Source organism: Lissotriton vulgaris, chromosome 5 (genome assembly GCF_964263255.1).
Source record: "Lissotriton vulgaris chromosome 5, aLisVul1.2, whole genome shotgun sequence".
Taxonomy (NCBI): domain Eukaryota; kingdom Metazoa; phylum Chordata; class Amphibia; order Caudata; family Salamandridae; genus Lissotriton; species Lissotriton vulgaris.
The window spans coordinates 1546136446-1546153488 of NC_141693.1; the positions used below are offsets into that span (position 1 = coordinate 1546136446).

At 39.3% G+C, this 17043-nt stretch overlaps 18 non-coding genes across 18 annotated transcripts; all 18 read right to left on the reverse strand.

The window, feature by feature from the left end:
* Positions 1-45: 45 nt before the first annotated feature.
* TRNAR-UCG (transfer RNA arginine (anticodon UCG)) lies at positions 46-118 on the reverse strand. Its single transcript has one exon. It is a non-coding gene; the product is annotated as a tRNA-Arg (tRNA).
* A 644-nt stretch (positions 119-762) lies between these two features.
* On the reverse strand, positions 763-835 carry TRNAR-CCU (transfer RNA arginine (anticodon CCU)). The gene has a single exon. It is a non-coding gene; the product is annotated as a tRNA-Arg (tRNA).
* Positions 836-2355: 1520 nt separating this feature from the next.
* TRNAR-CCU (transfer RNA arginine (anticodon CCU)) lies at positions 2356-2428 on the reverse strand. Its single transcript has one exon. It is a non-coding gene; the product is annotated as a tRNA-Arg (tRNA).
* An 803-nt stretch (positions 2429-3231) lies between these two features.
* On the reverse strand, positions 3232-3304 carry TRNAR-UCG (transfer RNA arginine (anticodon UCG)). The gene has a single exon. It is a non-coding gene; the product is annotated as a tRNA-Arg (tRNA).
* Positions 3305-3948: 644 nt separating this feature from the next.
* TRNAR-CCU (transfer RNA arginine (anticodon CCU)) lies at positions 3949-4021 on the reverse strand. Its single transcript has one exon. It is a non-coding gene; the product is annotated as a tRNA-Arg (tRNA).
* Positions 4022-5541: 1520 nt separating this feature from the next.
* Positions 5542-5614, reverse strand: TRNAR-CCU (transfer RNA arginine (anticodon CCU)). Its single transcript has one exon. It is a non-coding gene; the product is annotated as a tRNA-Arg (tRNA).
* A 1512-nt stretch (positions 5615-7126) lies between these two features.
* On the reverse strand, positions 7127-7199 carry TRNAR-CCU (transfer RNA arginine (anticodon CCU)). Its single transcript has one exon. It is a non-coding gene; the product is annotated as a tRNA-Arg (tRNA).
* A 1520-nt stretch (positions 7200-8719) lies between these two features.
* Positions 8720-8792, reverse strand: TRNAR-CCU (transfer RNA arginine (anticodon CCU)). Its single transcript has one exon. It is a non-coding gene; the product is annotated as a tRNA-Arg (tRNA).
* Positions 8793-9595: 803 nt separating this feature from the next.
* Positions 9596-9668, reverse strand: TRNAR-UCG (transfer RNA arginine (anticodon UCG)). The gene has a single exon. It is a non-coding gene; the product is annotated as a tRNA-Arg (tRNA).
* Positions 9669-10310: 642 nt separating this feature from the next.
* On the reverse strand, positions 10311-10385 carry TRNAR-CCU (transfer RNA arginine (anticodon CCU)). Its single transcript has one exon. It is a non-coding gene; the product is annotated as a tRNA-Arg (tRNA).
* An 803-nt stretch (positions 10386-11188) lies between these two features.
* TRNAR-UCG (transfer RNA arginine (anticodon UCG)) lies at positions 11189-11261 on the reverse strand. The gene has a single exon. It is a non-coding gene; the product is annotated as a tRNA-Arg (tRNA).
* Positions 11262-11905: 644 nt separating this feature from the next.
* Positions 11906-11978, reverse strand: TRNAR-CCU (transfer RNA arginine (anticodon CCU)). Its single transcript has one exon. It is a non-coding gene; the product is annotated as a tRNA-Arg (tRNA).
* Positions 11979-12781: 803 nt separating this feature from the next.
* Positions 12782-12854, reverse strand: TRNAR-UCG (transfer RNA arginine (anticodon UCG)). The gene has a single exon. It is a non-coding gene; the product is annotated as a tRNA-Arg (tRNA).
* A 642-nt stretch (positions 12855-13496) lies between these two features.
* On the reverse strand, positions 13497-13571 carry TRNAR-CCU (transfer RNA arginine (anticodon CCU)). Its single transcript has one exon. It is a non-coding gene; the product is annotated as a tRNA-Arg (tRNA).
* Positions 13572-14374: 803 nt separating this feature from the next.
* On the reverse strand, positions 14375-14447 carry TRNAR-UCG (transfer RNA arginine (anticodon UCG)). The gene has a single exon. It is a non-coding gene; the product is annotated as a tRNA-Arg (tRNA).
* A 644-nt stretch (positions 14448-15091) lies between these two features.
* Positions 15092-15164, reverse strand: TRNAR-CCU (transfer RNA arginine (anticodon CCU)). Its single transcript has one exon. It is a non-coding gene; the product is annotated as a tRNA-Arg (tRNA).
* Positions 15165-15967: 803 nt separating this feature from the next.
* On the reverse strand, positions 15968-16040 carry TRNAR-UCG (transfer RNA arginine (anticodon UCG)). Its single transcript has one exon. It is a non-coding gene; the product is annotated as a tRNA-Arg (tRNA).
* A 644-nt stretch (positions 16041-16684) lies between these two features.
* TRNAR-CCU (transfer RNA arginine (anticodon CCU)) lies at positions 16685-16757 on the reverse strand. The gene has a single exon. It is a non-coding gene; the product is annotated as a tRNA-Arg (tRNA).
* Positions 16758-17043: the final 286 nt, after the last annotated feature.

A 17043-nucleotide genomic window follows, 5' to 3' on the forward strand; every position in this document is an offset into this window, starting at 1 on the left:
TCCATTCTGAATGGAAAGCTGAGTTGTGTGACCATTGGCAAAAACCGACCACGAAGGGACTCGAACCCTCAATCTTCTGATCCGAAGTCAGACGCCTTATCCATTAGGCCACGCAGTCATATGTCCTGCTGTGCTTATTTTTATAATGTAGGTGGTATGCAAGAATGGGAAATATGATATTTATAGTTATTTAGGTTTACATCCCATTGTGTGTTTTCAGCTCCTTTCAATTAAAGCACTCTTTTGGAATCTATATAATGAAAATGTCACCAGTACAATAAGCTTTTGTTTTCTTTTTTGCATTTAAACCTCTTTCTTCATGAGAATAAAGCTCAGTTGTATGCTTTCCATAGCTCTGGATATTTCTAGAGGTGGAGAGAAACTGTTTTGACAGTAGTAAAAACTGCTCCTTTCTGGATATGCCAATTTACACACGCTCAAAGGTTGTATACGTTTCATGAATCCTGACTTGCCCTATTCAAGTAGCTGAAAGCCTGTCACCACCTCTAGAAACAACAGTTACACCAATCCAATTCAAATCATTTTTTCCAAAGGAATATCTTCTGCCGGGTCAAAGTTGCATCTGACAAAGATAGGTGTTTAAAAATCTACTTTGTAGTTTCAGAACACCAACATGACTCTGAAGAGTACAGAAGTAAAATGGTACCATTTCAAAGTCCCTAATACCACATAAGCTTCTGAGTGGAAGCATGTAATAAATATATCAATTTTTCTGGAAAAGTAAGAGTGGATATTGGTTTTCACCTCAGATGGGACTCGAACCCACAATCCCTGGCTTAGGAGGCCAGTGCCTTATCCAATAGGCCACTGAGGCACAGATAAACACTTGCAGTCTAGAGGCATTATTTAAATGTATTCAATCGTTAAACACTGGTGTCTGCACACATGACATTTCTCAGTTCTCTCCATAGGTAAACTTCCCATTTTCATCCTCTTCCATCCCCGACTTTAACACTCTGTTCTGTGCTATAATGGACTCTCTGCATTTCGAGCAAGTGGAGAGAAATTGGAGGAGAACCCCTCTCGACTCAACACTTCTTCTTTCCTGAATGCTTTTCTCAATAAACTGGGCTTTGACAGTGGTATCAAGCCGTCCTTGTCTTCAGCAGGACACAGAAAGAGGCACCAAGTCTCCTAACCAAGTTCAACCACACTCTGCAACTTAATAGACCAATGCTTCAAAAATTAGCCAAATGTGTCATCAGCAAAGGAAGCCAATGTGCCAATCCTTTATAATTCTTCTGTAGTACTTTTCTTTCTCGTAGGCAAAATTAGCACTTTAACTGCACAAATCATACAGATTTTACACTTGAAGAACTCCATGAACACATACTTACACACCTTGCATTTCATCTACACACCCTTAAGCTAAAAACCCATTCTGTCAAGTCAAAATTCTGCAACCCTATTACATATTCAGTGCATGTACATAGAAGCACTTCTTAATGCCACTAACTTGAACAAGATTTTAGGCTGAAGATGCAATCTAAATGACTGTGCAGTATGTACTCCACTTCACGAATAATTAGGAATGAGAACATGATGGCTATATGAGTATTGGAAGAGCCTGCTTCCATTCTGAATGGAAAGCTGAGTTGTGTGACCATTGGCAAAAAACGACCACGAAGGGACTCGAACCCTCAATCTTCTGATCCGAAGTCAGACGCCTTATATATTAGTCCACGCGGTCATATGTCCTGCTGTGCTTATTTTTATAATGTAGGTGGTATGCAAGAATGGGAAATATGATATGTATAGTTATTTAGGTTTACATCCCATTGTGTGTTTTCAGCTCCTTTCAATTAAAGCACTCTTTTGGAATCTATATAATGAAAATGTCACCAGTACGATAAGCTTTTGTTTTCTTTTTTGCATTTAAACATCTTTCTTCATGAGAATAAAGCTCAGTTGTATGCTTTACATAGCTCTGGATATTTCTAGAGGTGGAGAGAAACTGTTTTGACAGTAGTAAAAACTGCTCCTTTCTGGATATGCCAATTTACACACGCTCAAAGGTTGTATACGTTTCATGAATCCTGACTTGCCCTATTCAAGTAGCTGAAAGCCTGTCATCACCTCTAGAAACAACAGTTACACCAATCCAATTCAAATAATTTTTTCCAAAGGAATATCTTCTGCCGGGTCAAAGTTGCAACTGACAAAGATAGGTGTTTAAAAATCTACTTTGTAGTTTCAGAACACCAACATGACTCTGAAGAGTACAGAAGTAAAATGGTACCATTTCAAAGTTCCTAATACCACATAAGCTTCTGAGTGGAAGCATGTAATAAATATATCAATTTTTCTGGAAAAGTAAGAGTGGATATTGGTTTTCACCTCAGATGGGACTCGAACCCACAATCCCTGGCTTAGGAGGCCAATGCCCTATCCATTAGGCCACTGAGGCACAGATAAACACTTGCAGTCTAGAGGCATTATTTAAATGTATTCAATCGTCAAACACTGGTGTCTGCACAAAGGACATTTCTCAGTTCTCTCCATAAGTAAACTTCCCATTTTCATCCTCTTCCATCCCCGACTTTAACACTCTGTTCTGTGCTATAATGGACTCTCTGCATTTCGAGCAAGTGGAGAGTAATTGGAGGAGAACCCCTCTCGACTCAACACTTCTTCTTTCCTGAATGCTTTTCTCAATAAACTGGGCTTTGACAGTGGTATCAAGCCGTCCTTGTCTTCAGCAGGACACAGAAACAGGCACCACGTCTCCTAACCAAGTTCAACCACACTCTGCAACTTAATAGACCAATGCTTCACAAATTAGCCAACTGTGTCATCAGCAAAGGCAGCCAATGTGCCAATCCTTTATAATTCTTCTGTAGTACTTTTCTTTCTCGTAGGCAAAATTAGCACTTTAACTGCACAAATCATACAGATTTTACACTTGAAGCACTCCATGAACACATACTTACACACCTTGCATTTCATCTACACACCCTTAAGCTAAAAACCCATTCTGTCAAGTCAAAATTCTGCAACCCTATTACATATTCAGTGCGTGTACATAGAAGCACTTCTTAATGCCACTAACATGAACAAGATTTTAGGCTGAAGATGCAATCTAAATGACTGTGCAGTATGTACTCCAATTCATGAATAATTAGGAATGAGAACATGATGGCTATAAGAGTATTGGAAGAGCCTGCTTCCATTCTGAATGGAAAGCTGAGTTGTGTGACCATTGGCAAAAACCGACCACGAAGGGACTCGAACCCTCAATCTTCTGATCCGAAGTCAGACGCCTTATCCATTAGGCCACGCAGTCATATGTCCTGCTGTGCTTATTTTTATAATGTAGGTGGTATGCAAGAATGGGAAATATGATATTTATAGTTATTTAGGTTTACATCCCATTGTGTGTTTTCAGCTCCTTTCAATTAAAGCACTCTTTTGGAATCTATATAATGAAAATGTCACCAGTACAATAAGCTTTTGTTTTCTTTTTTGCATTTAAACCTCTTTCTTCATGAGAATAAAGCTCAGTTGTATGCTTTCCATAGCTCTGGATATTTCTAGAGGTGGAGAGAAACTGTTTTGACAGTAGTAAAAACTGCTCCTTTCTGGATATGCCAATTTACACACGCTCAAAGGTTGTATACGTTTCATGAATCCTGACTTGCCCTATTCAAGTAGCTGAAAGCCTGTCACCACCTCTAGAAACAACAGTTACACCAATCCAATTCAAATCATTTTTTCCAAAGGAATATCTTCTGCCGGGTCAAAGTTGCATCTGACAAAGATAGGTGTTTAAAAATCTACTTTGTAGTTTCAGAACACCAACATGACTCTGAAGAGTACAGAAGTAAAATGGTACCATTTCAAAGTCCCTAATACCACATAAGCTTCTGAGTGGAAGCATGTAATAAATATATCAATTTTTCTGGAAAAGTAAGAGTGGATATTGGTTTTCACCTCAGATGGGACTCGAACCCACAATCCCTGGCTTAGGAGGCCAGTGCCTTATCCAATAGGCCACTGAGGCACAGATAAACACTTGCAGTCTAGAGGCATTATTTAAATGTATTCAATCGTTAAACACTGGTGTCTGCACACATGACATTTCTCAGTTCTCTCCATAGGTAAACTTCCCATTTTCATCCTCTTCCATCCCCGACTTTAACACTCTGTTCTGTGCTATAATGGACTCTCTGCATTTCGAGCAAGTGGAGAGAAATTGGAGGAGAACCCCTCTCGACTCAACACTTCTTCTTTCCTGAATGCTTTTCTCAATAAACTGGGCTTTGACAGTGGTATCAAGCCGTCCTTGTCTTCAGCAGGACACAGAAAGAGGCACCAAGTCTCCTAACCAAGTTCAACCACACTCTGCAACTTAATAGACCAATGCTTCAAAAATTAGCCAAATGTGTCATCAGCAAAGGAAGCCAATGTGCCAATCCTTTATAATTCTTCTGTAGTACTTTTCTTTCTCGTAGGCAAAATTAGCACTTTAACTGCACAAATCATACAGATTTTACACTTGAAGAACTCCATGAACACATACTTACACACCTTGCATTTCATCTACACACCCTTAAGCTAAAAACCCATTCTGTCAAGTCAAAATTCTGCAACCCTATTACATATTCAGTGCATGTACATAGAAGCACTTCTTAATGCCACTAACTTGAACAAGATTTTAGGCTGAAGATGCAATCTAAATGACTGTGCAGTATGTACTCCACTTCACGAATAATTAGGAATGAGAACATGATGGCTATATGAGTATTGGAAGAGCCTGCTTCCATTCTGAATGGAAAGCTGAGTTGTGTGACCATTGGCAAAAAACGACCACGAAGGGACTCGAACCCTCAATCTTCTGATCCGAAGTCAGACGCCTTATATATTAGTCCACGCGGTCATATGTCCTGCTGTGCTTATTTTTATAATGTAGGTGGTATGCAAGAATGGGAAATATGATATGTATAGTTATTTAGGTTTACATCCCATTGTGTGTTTTCAGCTCCTTTCAATTAAAGCACTCTTTTGGAATCTATATAATGAAAATGTCACCAGTACGATAAGCTTTTGTTTTCTTTTTTGCATTTAAACATCTTTCTTCATGAGAATAAAGCTCAGTTGTATGCTTTACATAGCTCTGGATATTTCTAGAGGTGGAGAGAAACTGTTTTGACAGTAGTAAAAACTGCTCCTTTCTGGATATGCCAATTTACACACGCTCAAAGGTTGTATACGTTTCATGAATCCTGACTTGCCCTATTCAAGTAGCTGAAAGCCTGTCATCACCTCTAGAAACAACAGTTACACCAATCCAATTCAAATAATTTTTTCCAAAGGAATATCTTCTGCCGGGTCAAAGTTGCAACTGACAAAGATAGGTGTTTAAAAATCTACTTTGTAGTTTCAGAACACCAACATGACTCTGAAGAGTACAGAAGTAAAATGGTACCATTTCAAAGTTCCTAATACCACATAAGCTTCTGAGCGGAAGCATGTAATAAATATATCAATTTTTCTGGAAAAGTAAGAGTGGATAATGGTTTTCACCTCAGGTGGGAATCGAACCCACAATCCCTGGCTTAGGAGGCCAGTGCCTTATCCATTAGGCCACTGAGGCATAGATAAACACTTGCAGTCTAGACGCATTATTTAAATGTATTCAATCGTCAAACACTGGTGTCTGCACACAGGACATTTCTCAGTTCTCTCCATAAGTAAACTTCCCATTTTCATCCTCTTCCATCCCCGACTTTAACACTCTGTTCTGTGCTATAATGGAGGCTCTGCATTTCGCGCAAGTGGAGAGAAATTGGAGGAGAACCACTTTCGACTCAACACTTCTTCTTTCCTGGATGCTTTTCTCAATAAACTGGGCTTTGACAGTGGTATCAAGCCGTCCTTGTCTTCAGCAGGACACAGAAACAGGCACCAAGTCTCCTAACCAAGTTCAACCACACTCTGCAACTTAATAGACCAATGCTTCACAAATTAGCCAACTGTGTCATCAGCAAAGGCAGCCAATGTGCCAATCCTTTATAATTCTTCTGTAGTACTTCTCTTTCTCGTAGGCAAAATTAGCACTTTAACTGCACAAATCATACAGAGTTTACACTTGAAGCACTCCATGAACACATACTTACACACCTTGCATTTCATCTACACACCCTTAAGCTAAAAACCCATTCTGTCAAGTCAAAATTCTGCAACCCTATTACATATTCCGTGCGTGTACATAGAAGCACTTCTGAATGCCACTAACATGAACAAGATTTTAGGCTGAAGATGCAATCTAAATGACTGTGCAGTATGTACTCCACTTCATGAATAATTAGGAATGAGAACATGATGGCTATAAGAGTATTGGTAGAGCCTGCTTCCATTCTGAATGGAAAGCTGAGTTGTGTGACCATTGGCAAAAACCGACCACGAAGGGACTCAAAGCCTCAATCTTCTGATCCGAAGTCAGACGCCTTATCCATTAGGCCACATGTCTTGCTGTGCTTATTTTTATAATGTAGGTGGTATGCAAGGATGGGAAATATGATATTGATAGTTATTTAGGTTTACATCCCATTGTGTGTTTTCAGCTCCTTTCAATTAAAGCACTCTTTTGGAATCTATATAATGAAAATGTCACCAGTACGATAAGCTTTTGTTTTCTTTTTTTCATTTAAACCTCTTTCTTCATGAGAATAAAGCTCAGTTGTATGCTTTACATAGCTCTGGATATTTCTAGAGGTGGAGAGAAACTGTTTTGACAGTAGTAAAAACGGCTCCTTTCTGGATATGCCAATTTACACACGCTCAAAGGTTGCATACGTTTCATGAATCCTGACTTGCCCTATTCAAGTAGCTGAAAGCCTGTCACCACCTCTAGAAACAACAGTTACACCAATCCAATTCAAATATTTTTTTCCAAAGGAATATCTTCTGCCGGGTCAAAGTTGCATCTGACAAAGATAGGTGTTTAAAAATCTACTTTGTAGTTTCAGAACACCAACATGACTCTGAAGAGTACAGAAGTAAAATGGTACCATTTCAAAGTTCCTAATACCACATAAGCTTCTGAGCGGAAGCATGTAATAAATATATCAATTTTTCTGGAAAAGTAAGAGTGCATATTGGTTTTCACCTCAGATGGGACTCGAACCCACAATCCCTGGCTTAGGAGGCCAGAGCCTTATCCATTAGGCCACTGAGGCACAGATAATCACTTGCAGTCTAGAGGCATTATTTAAATGTATTCAATTGTCAAACACTGGTGTCTGACCACAGGACATTTCTCAGTTCTCTCCATAAGTAAACTTCCCATTTTCATCCACTTCCATCCCCGACTTTAACACTCTGTTCTGTGCTATAATGGACTCTCTGCATTTCGAGCAAGTGGAGAGAAATTGGAGGAGAACCACTCTCGACTCAACACTTCTTCTTTCCTGGATGCGTTTCTTAATAAACCGGGCTTTGACAGTGGTATCAAGCCGTCCTTATCTTCAGCAGGACACAGAAACAGGCACCAATTCTCCTAACCAAGTTCAACCACACTCTGCAACTTAATAGACCAATGCTTCACAAATTAGCCAACTGTGTCATCAGCAAAGGCAGCCAATGTGCCAATCCTTTATAATTCTTCTCTAGTACTTCTCTTTTTCGTAGGCAAAATTAGCACTTTAACTGCACAAATCATACAGATTTTACACTTGAAGCACTCCATGAACACATACTTACACACCTTGCTTTTCATCTACACACCCTTAAGCTAAAAACCCATTCTGTCAAGTCAAAATTCTGCAACCCTATTACATATTCCGTGCGTGTACATAGAAGCACTTCTTAATTCCACTAACATGAACAAGATTTTAGGCTGAAGATGCAATCTAAATGACTGTGCAGTATGTAGTCCACTTCATGAATAATTAGGAATGAGAACATGATGGCTATAAGAGTATTGGAAGAGCCTGCTTCCATTCTAAATGGAAATCTGAGTTGTGTGACCATTGGCAAAAAACAACCACGAAGGGACTCGAACCCTCAATCTTCTGATCCAAAGTCAGACACCTTATCCATTAGGCCACGCGGTCATATGTCCTGCTGTGCGTATTTTTATAATGTAGGTGGTATGCAAGAATTGGAAATATGATATTTATAGTCATTTAGGTTTACATCCCATTGTGTGTTTTCAGCTCCTTTCAATTAAAGCACTCTTTTGGAATCTATATAATGAAAATGTCACCAGTACGATAAGCTTTTGTTTTCTTTTTTGCATTTAAACCTCTTTCTTCATGAGAATAAAGCTCAGTTGTATGCTTTACGTAGCTCTGGATATTTCTAGAGGTGGAGAGAAACTGTTTTGACAGTAGTAAAAACTGCTCCTTTCTGGATATGCCAATTTACACACGCTCAAAGGTTGTATACGTTTCATGAATCCTGACTTGCCCTATTCAAGTAGCTGAAAGCCTCTCACCACCTCTAGAAACAACAGTTACACCAATCCAATTCAAATCATTTTTTCCAATGGAATATCTTCTGCCGGGTCAAAGTTGCATCTGACAAAGATAGGTGTTTAAAAATCTACTTTGTAGTTTCAGAACACCAACATGACTCTGAAGAGTACAGAAGTAAAATGGTACCATTTCAAAGTTCCTAATACCTCATAAGCTTCTGAGCCGAAGCATGTAATAAATATATACATTTTTCAAGAAAAGTAATACTGAACATTGGTTTTCACCTCAGATGAGACTCGAACCCACAATCCCTGGCTTAGGAGGCCAGTGCCTTATCCATTCGGCCACTGAGGTACAGATAAACACTTGCAGTCTAGAGGCATTATTTAAATGTATTCAATTGTCAAACACTGGTGTCTGCACACAGGACATTTCTCAGTTCTCTCCATAAGTAAACTTCCCATTTTCATCGTCTTCCATCCCCGACTTTAACACTCTGTTCTGTGCTATAATGGAGGCTCTGCATTTCGCGCAAGTGGAGAGAAATTGGAGGAGAACCACTTTCGACTCAACACTTCTTCTTTCCTGGATGCTTTTCTCAATAAACTGGGCTTTGACAGTGGTATCAAGCCGTCCTTGTCTTCAGCAGGACACAGAAACAGGCACCAAGTCTCCTAACCAAGTTCAACCACACTCTGCAACTTAATAGACCAATGCTTCACAAATTAGCCAACTGTGTCATCAGCAAAGGCAGCTAATGTGCCAATCCTTTATAATTCTTCTGTAGTACTTCTCTTTCTCGTAGGCAAAATTAGCACTTTAACTGCACAAATCATACAGATTTTACACTTGAAGCACTCCATGAACACATACTTACACACCTTGCATTTCATCTACACACCCTTAAGCTAAAAACCCATTCTGTCAAGTCAAAATTCTGCAACCCTATTACATATTCAGTGCGTGTACATAGAAGCACTTCTTAATGCCACTAACATGAACAAGATTTTAGGCTGAAGATGCAATCTAAATGACTGTGCAGTATGTACTCCACTTCATGAATAATTAGGAATGAGAACATGATGGCTATATGAGTATTGGAAGAGCCTGCTTCCATTCTGAATGGAAAGCTGAGTTGTGTGACCATTGGCAAAAACCGACCACGAAGGGACTCGAACCCTCAATCTTCTGATCCGAAGTCAGACGCCTTATCCATTAGGCCACGCGGTCATATGTCCTGCTGTGCTTATTTTTATAATGTAGGTGGTATGCAAGAATGGGAAATATGATATTTATAGTTATTTAGGTTTACATCCCATTGTGTGTTTTCAGCTCCTTTCAATTAAAGCACTCTTTTGGAATCTATATAATGAAAATGTCACCAGTACGATAAGCTTTTGTTTTCTTTTTTGCATTTAAACCTCTTTCTTCATGAGAATAAAGCTCAGTTGTATGCTTTACATAGCTCTGGATATTTCTAGAGGTGGAGAGAAACTGTTTTGACAGTAGTAAAAACTGCTCCTTTCTGGATATGCCAATTTACATACGCTCAAAGGTTGTATACGTTTCATGAATCCTGACTTGCCCTATTCAAGTAGCTGAAAGCCTGTCACCACCTCTAGAAACAACAGTTACACCAGTCCAATTCAAATCATTTTTTCCAAAGGAATATCTTCTGCCGGGTCAAAGTTGCATCTGACAAAGATAGGTGTTTAAAAATCTACTTTGTAGTTTCAGAACACCAACATGACTCTGAAGAGTACAGAAGTAAAATGGTACCATTTCAAAGTTCCTAATACCACATAAGCTTCTGAGTGGAAGCATGTAATAAATATATCAATTTTTCTGGAAAAGTAAGAGTGGATATTGGTTTTCACCTCAGATGGGACTCGAACCCACAATCCCTGGCTTAGGAGGCCAATGCCCTATCCATTAGGCCACTGAGGAACAGATAAACACTTGCAGTCTAGAGGCATTATTTAAATGTATTCAATCGTCAAACACTGGTGTCTGCACAAAGGACATTTCTCAGTTCTCTCCATAAGTAAACTTCCCATTTTCATCCTCTTCCATCCCCGACTTTAACACTCTGTTCTGTGCTATAATGGACTCTCTGCATTTCGAGCAAGTGGAGAGAAATTGGAGGAGAACCCCTCTCGACTCAACACTTCTTCTTTCCTGAATGATTTTCTCAATAAACTGGGCTTTGACAGTGGTATCAAGCCATCCTTGTCTTCAGCAGGACACAGAAACAGGCACCAAGTCTCCTAACCAAGTTCAACCACACTCTGCAACTTAATAGACCAATGCTTCACAAATTAGCCAACTGTGTCATCAGCAAAGGCAGCCAATGTGCCAATCCTTTATAATTCTTCTGTAGTACTTTTCTTTCTCGTAGGCAAAATTAGCACTTTAACTGCACAAATCATACAGATTTTACACTTGAAGCACTCCATGAACACATACTTACACACCTTGCATTTCATCTACACACCCTTAAGCTAAAAACCCATTCTGTCAAGTCAAAATTCTGCAACCCTATTACATATTCAGTGCGTGTACATAGAAGCACTTCTTAATGCCACTAACATGAACAAGATTTTAGGCTGAAGATGCAATCTAAATGACTGAGCAGTATGTACTCCACTTCATGAATAATTAGGAATGAGAACATGATGGCTATATGAGTATTGGAAGAGCCTGCTTCCATTCTGAATGGAAAGCTGAGTTGTGTGACCATTGGCAAAAACCGACCACGAAGGGACTCGAACCCTCAATCTTCTGATCCGAAGTCAGACGCCTTATCCATTAGGCCACGTGGTCCCATGTCCTGCTGTGCTTATTTTTATAATGTAGGTGGTATGCAAGAATGGGAAATATGATATTTATAGTTATTTAGGTTTACATCCCATTGTGTGTTTTCAGATCCTTTCAATTAAAGCACTCTTTTGGAATCTATATAATGAAAATGTCACCAGTACGATAAGCTTTTGTTTTCTTTTTTGCATTTAAACCTCTTTCTTCATGAGAATAAAGCTCAGTTGTATGCTTTACATAGCTCTGGATATTTCTAGAGGTGGAGAGAAACTGTTTTGACAGTAGTAAAAACTGCTCCTTTCTGGATATGCCAATTTACACACGCTCAAAGGTTGTATACATTTCATGAATCCTGACTTGCCCTATTCATGTAGCTGAAAGCCTGTCACCACCTCTAGAAACAACAGTTACACCAATCCAATTCAAATCATTTTTTCCAAAGGAATATCTTCTGCCGGGTCAAAGTTGCATCTGACAAAGATAGGTGTTTAAAAATCTACTTTGTAGTTTCAGAACACCAACATGACTCTGAAGAGTACAGAAGTAAAATGGTATCATTTCAAAGTTCCTAATACCACATAAGCTTCTGAGCGGAAGCATGTAATAAATATATCAATTTTTCTGGAAAAGTAAGAGTGGATATTGGTTTTCACCTCAGATGGGACTCGAACCCACAATCCCTGGCTTAGGAGGCCAGTGCCTTATCCATTCGGCCACTGAGGTACAGATAAACACTTGCAGTCTAGAGGCATTATTTAAATGTATTCAATTGTCAAACACTGGTGTCTGCACACAGGACATTTCTCAGTTCTCTCCATAAGTAAACTTCCCATTTTCATCGTCTTCCATCCCCGACTTTAACACTCTGTTCTGTGCTATAATGGAGGCTCTGCATTTCGCGCAAGTGGAGAGAAATTGGAGGAGAACCACTTTCGACTCAACACTTCTTCTTTCCTGGATGCTTTTCTCAATAAACTGGGCTTTGACAGTGGTATCAAGCCGTCCTTGTCTTCAGCAGGACACAGAAACAGGCACCAAGTCTCCTAACCAAGTTCAACCACACTCTGCAACTTAATAGACCAATGCTTCACAAATTAGCCAACTGTGTCATCAGCAAAGGCAGCTAATGTGCCAATCCTTTATAATTCTTCTGTAGTACTTCTCTTTCTCGTAGGCAAAATTAGCACTTTAACTGCACAAATCATACAGATTTTACACTTGAAGCACTCCATGAACACATACTTACACACCTTGCATTTCATCTACACACCCTTAAGCTAAAAACCCATTCTGTCAAGTCAAAATTCTGCAACCCTATTACATATTCAGTGCGTGTACATAGAAGCACTTCTTAATGCCACTAACATGAACAAGATTTTAGGCTGAAGATGCAATCTAAATGACTGTGCAGTATGTACTCCACTTCATGAATAATTAGGAATGAGAACACGATGGCTATATGAGTATTGGAAGAACCTGCTTCCATTCTGAATGGAAAGCTGAGTTGTGTGACCATTGGCAAAAACCGACCACGAAGGGACTCGAACCCTCAATCTTCTGATCCGAAGTCAGACGCCTTATCCATTAGGCCACGCGGTCATATGTCCTGCTGTGCTTATTTTTATAATGTAGGTGGTATGCAAGAATGGGAAATATGATATTTATAGTTATTTAGGTTTACATCCCATTGTGTGTTTTCAGCTCCTTTCAATTAAAGCACTCTTTTGGAATCTATATAATGAAAATGTCACCAGTACGATAAGCTTTTGTTTTCTTTTTTGCATTTAAACCTCTTTCTTCATGAGAATAAAGCTCAGTTGTATGCTTTACATAGCTCTGGATATTTCTAGAGGTGGAGAGAAACTGTTTTGACAGTAGTAAAAACTGCTCCTTTCTGGATATGCCAATTTACATACGCTCAAAGGTTGTATACGTTTCATGAATCCTGACTTGCCCTATTCAAGTAGCTGAAAGCCTGTCACCACCTCTAGAAACAACAGTTACACCAATCCAATTCAAATCATTTTTTCCAAAGGAATATCTTCTGCCGGGTCAAAGTTGCATCTGACAAAGATAGGTGTTTAAAAATCTACTTTGTAGTTTCAGAACACCAACATGACTCTGAAGAGTACAGAAGTAAAATGGTACCATTTCAAAGTTCCTAATACCACATAAGCTTCTGAGCGGAAGCATGTAATAAATATATCAATTTTTCTGGAAAAGTAAGAGTGGATATTGGTTTTCACCTCAGATGGGACTCGAACCCACAATCCCTGGCTTAGGAGGCCAATGCCCTATCCATTAGGCCACTGAGGAACAGATAAACACTTGCAGTCTAGAGGCATTATTTAAATGTATTCAATCGTCAAACACTGGTGTCTGCACAAAGGACATTTCTTAGTTCTCTCCATAAGTAAACTTCCCATTTTCATCCTCTTCCATCCCCGACTTTAACACTCTGTTCTGTGCTATAATGGACTCTCTGCATTTCGAGCAAGTGGAGAGAAATTGGAGGAGAACCCCTCTCGACTCAACACTTCTTCTTTCCTGAATGATTTTCTCAATAAACTGGGCTTTGACAGTGGTATCAAGCCATCCTTGTCTTCAGCAGGACACAGAAACAGGCACCAAGTCTCCTAACCAAGTTCAACCACACTCTGCAACTTAATAGACCAATGCTTCACAAATTAGCCAACTGTGTCATCAGCAAAGGCAGCCAATGTGCCAATCCTTTATAATTCTTCTGTAGTACTTTTCTTTCTCGTAGGCAAAATTAGCACTTTAACTGCACAAATCATACAGATTTTACACTTGAAGCACTCCATGAACACATACTTACACACCTTGCATTTCATCTACACACCCTTAAGCTAAAAACCCATTCTGTCAAGTCAAAATTCTGCAACCCTATTACATATTCAGTGCGTGTACATAGAAGCACTTCTTAATGCCACTAACATGAACAAGATTTTAGGCTGAAGATGCAATCTAAATGACTGAGCAGTATGTACTCCACTTCATGAATAATTACGAATGAGAACATGATGGCTATATGAGTATTGGAAGAGCCTGCTTCCATTCTGAATGGAAAGCTGAGTTGTGTGACCATTGGCAAAAACCGACCACGAAGGGACTCGAACCCTCAATCTTCTGATCCGAAGTCAGACGCCTTATCCATTAGGCCACGCGGTCCCATGTCCTGCTGTGCTTATTTTTATAATGTAGGTGGTATGCAAGAATGGGAAATATGATATTTATAGTTATTTAGGTTTACATCCCATTGTGTGTTTTCAGATCCTTTCAATTAAAGCACTCTTTTGGAATCTATATAATGAAAATGTCACCAGTACGATAAGCTTTTGTTTTCTTTTTTGCATTTAAACCTCTTTCTTCATGAGAATAAAGCTCAGTTGTATGCTTTACATAGCTCTGGATATTTCTAGAGGTGGAGAGAAACTGTTTTGACAGTAGTAAAAACTGCTCCTTTCTGGATATGCCAATTTACACACGCTCAAAGGTTGTATACATTTCATGAATCCTGACTTGCCCTATTCAAGTAGCTGAAAGCCTGTCACCACCTCTAGAAACAACAGTTACACCAATCCAATTCAAATCATTTTTTCCAAAGGAATATCTTCTGCCGGGTCAAAGTTGCATCTGACAAAGATAGGTGTTTAAAAATCTACTTTGTAGTTTCAGAACACCAACATGACTATGAAGAGTACAGAAGTAAAATGGTACCATTTCAAAGTCCCTAATACCACATAAGCTTCTGAGTGGAAGCATGTAATAAATATATCAATTTTTCTGGAAAAGTAAGAGTGGATAATGGTTTTCACCTCAGGTGGGAATCGAACCCACAATCCCTGGCTTAGGAGGCCAGTGCCTTATCCATTAGGCCACTGAGGCATAGATAAACACTTGCACTCTAGACGCATTATTTAAATGTATTCAATCATCAAACACTGGTGTCTGCACACAGGACATTTCTCAGTTCTCTCCATAATTAAACTTCCCATTTTCATCCTCTTCTATCCCCGACTTTAACACTCTGTTCTGTGCTATAATGGAGGCTCTGCATTTCGCGCAAGTGGAGAGAAATTGGAGGAGAACCACTTTCGACTCAACACTTCTTCTTTCCTGGATGCTTTTCTCAATAAACTGGGCTTTGACAGTGGTATCAAGCCGTCCTTGTCTTCAGCAGGACACAGAAACAGGCACCAAGTCTCCTAACCAAGTTCAACCACACTCTGCAACTTAATAGACCAATGCTTCACAAATTAGCCAACTGTGTCATCAGCAAAGGCAGCCAATGTGCCAATCCTTTATAATTCTTCTGTAGTACTTCTCTTTCTCGTAGGCAAAATTAGCACTTTAACTGCACAAATCATACAGATTTTACACTTGAAGCACTCCATGAACACATACTTACACACCTTGCATTTCATCTACACACCCTTAAGCTAAAAACCCATTCTGTCAAGTCAAAATTCTGCAACCCTATTACATATTCCGTGCGTGTACATAGAAGCACTTCTGAATGCCACTAACATGAACAAGATTTTAGGCTGAAGATGCAATCTAAATGACTGTGCAGTATGTACTCCACTTCATGAATAATTAGGAATGAGAACATGATGGCTATAAGAGTATTGGAAGAGCCTGCTTCCATTCTGAATGGAAATCTGAGTTGTGTGACCATTGGCAAAAACCGACCACGAAGGGACTCGAACCCTCAATCTTCTGATCCGAAGTCAGACGCCTTATCCATTAGGCCAAGCGGTCATATGTCCTGCTGTGCTTATTTTTATAATGTAGGTGGTATGCAAGGATGGGAAATATGATATTGATAGTTATTTAGGTTTACATCCCATTGTGTGTTTTCCGCTCCTTTCAATTAAAGCACTCTTTTGGAATCTATATAATGAAAATGTCACCAGTACGATAAGCTTTTGTTTTCTTTTTTTCATTTAAACCTCTTTCTTCATGAGAATAAAGCTCAGTTGTATGCTTTACATAGCTCTGGATATTTCTAGAGGTGGAGAGAAACTGTTTTGACAGTAGTAAAAACGGCTCCTTTCTGGATATGCCAATTTACACATGCTCAAAGGTTGCATACGTTTCATGAATCCTGACTTGCCCTATTCAAGTAGCTGAAAGCCTGTCACCACCTCGGGAAACAACAGTTACACCAATCCAATTCAAATATTTTTTTCCAAAGGAATATCTTCTGCCGGGTCAAAGTTGCATCTGACAAAGATAGGTGTTTAAAAATCTACTTTGTAGTTTCAGAACACCAACATGACTCTGAAGAGTACAGAAGTAAAATGGTACCATTTCAAAGTTCCTAATATCACATAAGCTTCTGAGCGGAAGCATGTAATAAATATATCAATTTTTCTGGAAAAGTAAGAGTGGATATTGGTTTTCACCTCAGATGGGACTCGAACCCACAATCCCTGGCTTAGGAGGCCAGTGCCTTATCCATTAGGCCACTGAGGCACAGATAATCACTTGCAGTCTAGAGGCATTATTTAAATGTATTCAATTGTCAAACACTGGTGTCTGCACACAGGACATTTCTCAGTTCTCTCCATAAGTAAACTTCCCATTTTCATCCTCTTCCATCCCCGACTTTAACACTCTGTTCTGTGCTATAATGGACTCTTTGCATTTCGAGCAAGTGGAGAGAAATTGGAGGAGAACCACTCTCGACTCAACACTTCTTCTTTCCTGGATGCGTTTCTTAATAAACCGGGCTTTGACAGTGGTATCAAGCCGTCCTTAT